At 43.4% G+C, this 4,952-nt stretch overlaps 1 pseudogene; it reads right to left on the bottom strand.

Annotated features, from left to right (window-relative positions):
* LOC101582783 overlaps positions 1–4,952 on the bottom strand; it is a 53,499-nt pseudogene that overhangs the window by 47,906 nt on the left and 641 nt on the right.

Below are 4,952 nucleotides of genomic sequence, written 5' to 3'. Positions count from 1 at the left end.
AAAAAGGAAGCGCTTTGGTGGCTGCAGACGCTTGTGTAGGGCTCCCTCTGGTGGACGCAGCGAAGGAATGCAAAGTGCAGCAACGTGCAGACCCCGCTCGCGACCCAGGCTGAGCTGAGGTCTGGGGCTCCAGTCCGAAGCACTACAAGAGGGGACATAGCTGAGAAACGGGGGACTCAGCCCAGCACAGTAGGGCTCCTTGGAGGTGGGGAGTGGGTTTGCGTGTCAGGCAGGAAGGCAGCTTTAGCAAACAGAGGAGGATCCACTTCAGTACATCCACTTTTTGTAAGGATGACACGTGATTTACACACTCACGTGAGAAGAACTAGTCGAAAAACTCAGTCCTGGAGTTGCATGCGAAGAAAGTGGCTGGTAGGATTTGGAACTTATGGAGATTACCCGCTAGCCACCCAGAAACTGTGATAAGAATAGACAACAGGGAGAAACTAAATTTCTCTCTTATTCTGGGGTAGGCTTAATCCAGACTATATTATATCATACATTTAATATGTATACTATCATTTACATCTTAAGTAGCCCTTAGAAGTCTTACGTATTCAGAGACGGGGCTTTGGAAGGTGAGCAGATAGTGGGGGTGTTATACACACCGTGTGTTCAGCCCCTGATCAGTTCGCGGCTCCATGCGCTGTCTCTCTGCTTCCTAGCTCCTGGGCAAACATCTTCCTCCCTAGTTCTGGGATTACAGACGTGCACCAGCACGCCCGGCTCAGCACACCTGAGGGCGAGGCCAGCGCGGGATGTGGTGCCAGGGACTGAATGCCGGCCCCTGTGTTTACCTCAGCACGTGCTCAGTCCGCTGAGCTACGCCGCCGGCCCTTACATGTTTTATCTTCATCAAATACACTTTGACAAAGTGCACATTTTAGTCTCTTCATTTTCAGAAAACTGAGGCACAGCAAGATCAAATGGACTTCTTAAAGCTTTCTTGTCTCTGGGAGTTGGATGCTAAGCCAGGAAGCACCATGCTCACACGCAGTGTGGTTACTCAACAGGCCGAGTTTGAAGGGTCACCTAAGCCTGTGGATTCAAGAGCAGCCTGGGAAAACTAGTGTCACCCCTCCTCTTCCTCCAAAGGCTCAGCTCTTGCAAACAGGGCTGCAATGAACATTGCAAGAAGAGTCTCCCTTGACATATGGCTCTTTTCTGGGGGTTCATACCCAGAAGTGGGATTGCTGGATCACCTGGTAGTTCTATTTTTAAATGTTTGAACATCTGTGTACTGTTTCCTCTAATGGCAGTGGAAACATACATTCCAAACAACGATGGAAAGGCTTTTCTTTTCTCCAGTTGTCACCAGCACTTGCTGTAATAGCCATTTTTACTGGGGTGAGATGATTATCACAGGTGGTTTTGGTTCACTTCTCCATGATTATTGGTAGTGCTGAGCATTTTTCTTGTACCAGTGGAGCAGTTACTTACTTTTTCTTTTGAGAAGTATCTGGTCAGATCCTTCTACCAGTGCTTGGCTATTGAGTTTTGTAATTCCATATTTATTCTGGACATTAACTCCTCGTCAGCTGTACAATTTTCAAATATTTTCTCCAATGGTGCAAGTATTCATTGACTGATCATTGGATAAAGAAAATGTGATACGTATACATGGCGGGATGAGATTGAGCTATAAAAAGAATGAAACCCTGTCATTTGCAACAATAGAAATGGAACAGGAGGTCATTGTTAGGTAAAACAGGCCAGGCACAGAGAGACAAGATGGCCTGTTCTTACTCAGATGTGGAACTTAAAAAGGTTTATCTCATAGAAGTCGAGGATAGAATAACAGTCAGAGGCTGGGAGAAGAGGAGAAAGAGTTCGGAAAGCAGGGAAAGGCTGATCTGTGGGTCCTAAGCTACACTCAGACAAGAGCAAGAAGTTCTGGCATGCAATTGCACTGTAGAGGAATGATAGAACACAGTAATTAGCACGCATATCAGAAAACTAGAAACCACCATCGAATGAGTGGATAAAGGAACTTGATAAATGCACACAGCGGAGTGCGATTCATCCATAAAGGGTAAATTTGAGTCATTTGTAGGAAAATGGATGCATTTTGAGACCATAATGCTAAAGGAAATAAATCAGACACAGAAGATTAAATATCCTGTGGTTTCTTTTAGAAATCTAAAGTATGAATAAGTTAAAGAGGTATAAAATGGAAGCAGGGAGGTTGCCTGTGAATCTGGGAGGGCAATCTGCTGATCAGAGGAGACAGGAAAAGGAGGAGGAGATGGGGAAGGGAAAAGCACTAGGATAAAGGATGTATATGTGCTAATTCCCCATGACAAATGTATTTATTAGGTGTTTAAAATATATGCTTGCAAAAAAAAATTCTTTCACAAGAAAAACAAAAAGGAAGGCTGGTGAGATAGCTCAGCAGATTAAGTGCCTGCTTTGGTAAGTGCAGGGACCAGGGTTTGATCTCCGGTCCTGCACACTGTGCTGGCTCTGCTCCCAGAAGTGCTGAGTTGGGGGCTGAGTCTGGGCGTGATGGCACACACCTGTCATCCCAGCGCTGGGGAAGCTGAATACAGGAGGATCACTACAAGTCTAAGCTGCGTAGTGAGACCCTGTATCAAATACATAAAATAAAAAAAGGAAAGAAAAGCAGAAAGGAAGGATTTTAAAAGTTTATTCTACCATAAATAAATAGCAAAAGTTTGATGAGCTGGGTATGCTTAATATGATTTGAACACTAAACAATATCTACATGTACCCAACATCACATTGCCTCATAAATACTTACAATATTTGTTTCTAGGTACCAATTAAAATACATACAATGAAAATAATTTAAAGATTTGAATGCTAAATGATTTTATTAACTATAGAATATTTTGCACCTAATGTACTGAATGAGGGATAGTACAGTACTCAATATTGACAACTAATACTAGACAGTGTGAAAGAGATTGCAGTTCCTCACTGTGAGCACAAGAGAGCTCTGTACAGCCATCCACTCACCCACCCACCCACCCACCCATCCATCCATCTATCCATCCATCCCAGTTGTGAATGGGTCACAGATTGCTGGGGCAGAAGGAACTTCCACAATGGTTGACTAGCACAGGAATTGTAGATTGCGTGGGGAATTTGTTTTTCTACTTCTAAACTGAAAAGATACATTCTCATTACAGTGGGAGTTAAACAAAACTGTTTAGTTTCAGAAGGCTAGTTAAATATCTATCTATCTATCTATCTATCTATCTATCTATCTATCTATCTATCATCATCTATCTATCTATCATCTATCTATCTATATCCCAGGATCTTGTGCTTGCCAGGCAGGTACCTGTGTCACTGAGCTATATCCCCGGGCTTTTCCCCTTACTTTCATCCAGGTCTATTAATAAAATTCCCCATATCCAGTCCTAGCCCAGGCCCGGTGAGTTTGTGGGAGAGCTTCTGGCTACCCTGCGCCGGAGGGACCTACTGGTCCCAGCCCAGGCGCAGTGTGGGTGGGACCCTCTTTCACCCCCTTGGGACACCCCCACCACTACATGGTACACCCACCACCCTGCCCACCGAGTAGGAATTTCTGTTGCATTCTGGGAACCCCCAGATCCAGTCCTAGCCCAGGCCTGGTGAGTGTGTGGGAGAGCTGCCTCTCCCCGCTACTCCACCTTGTCCCCTCCACTCAGCTCAGGCCTGGCATACAGGCCTGGGGTGAAAACCTGCAGCTGCAGTCCCTGCAGAGAGTGAAGGGGACAGAACAACCCAGCTAGTCCAAGAGCAGAACATCTTGCCAGAGGAGCACAACAGGTTCACCCTCAAGGGCAGCAGCATGAAGGAGCTGAGCAGAGCAGCCAGACCCAAGCCAGACACAACGGATAAATCCAAACTTTGTAGATCTGCACCTGAACTTCAGTGGGTGCTAAGGTTATAACTGCAACAAAGATCTACAACAAAGATCAGAAGACAGTGCTACACAAAATGACAATGAGAAGGAGCAAAATGCAATCTCAGAACCCAAGCCCACCCATAACAAGTGCAGAGGACAATAGCACAGAACAAATTGGGAATCACACAGCTGAAATCAATGAATCAATGGCTTCTGAAATAAAGAAACTGCTGCAGAAAGGTATAGAGGAACTCAGATTGGAAATGAAATAAGAAATCCCTGAATTAATAACATCTGCAGTAAAGAATCAAATGCAGAAACATATGGAGGAAACCCAATGCCCACCCAGAACAAGTGCAGAGGGCACTAGCTAGCTCAAATGTATGAATTAATAGCATCAAAAGTAAATAAGCAACAGCAGAAAGTTATAGAGGACTCAGAGCGGAATTCTTTTCTACTAGCTCAGCTCAAATGTACGAATTAATAGTGTTGATAGTAAATAAGCAAGAGCAGAAAGTTATAGAGGAACTCAGAGTGGAACTTTCTGAAATAAGAAAAGAATTCTCTGATTTTATAGCATCTGAAATAAAGAATCAACTACAGAAATATAGGGTGGAAACCCAATCTGAAAAAAACACTGCAGTAAGAGAATTTATAACTGCTTCTAAAAAAGACATTGATAAAAAATAGAGGAGATTAGAAAAATGACGGGTTCCTTGGATGAGCAATATAGGAAAGAAATAGATTGCATGAAGCAGAGTCAAAGAGATATAGAGGAATTTAAAATCTCAATCACAAACTTGCAAAACTGTTTGAGTGAAAGTGAAGACAGAATTTCAGATCTTGAAGATGTTGGTGCAGCTAGTGAAAAGGTAAGAAAGGATCTCTTAAAAACAACTAGGATGCAGGAAACAATAATCCATCACCCACAAGATGATGCAAAGATGAACAATGTGAGACTAATAGACATCAATGAGTAAGAAGGAGTCAATACAAATGACATTAAAAAAATACGGGCAGAAGTAATAGCAGAAAACTTCCCAAATATGAGGAAACAATCTGACATTCAGGTAACCAAAGCATACAGAACACCAAG

The sequence above is a fragment of the Octodon degus genome, unplaced genomic scaffold, assembly GCF_000260255.1.
Source record: "Octodon degus isolate 3935 unplaced genomic scaffold, OctDeg1.0 scaffold00136, whole genome shotgun sequence".
NCBI lineage: Eukaryota > Metazoa > Chordata > Mammalia > Rodentia > Octodontidae > Octodon > Octodon degus.
This window is presented reverse-complemented; position numbering and strand designations above follow the sequence as displayed.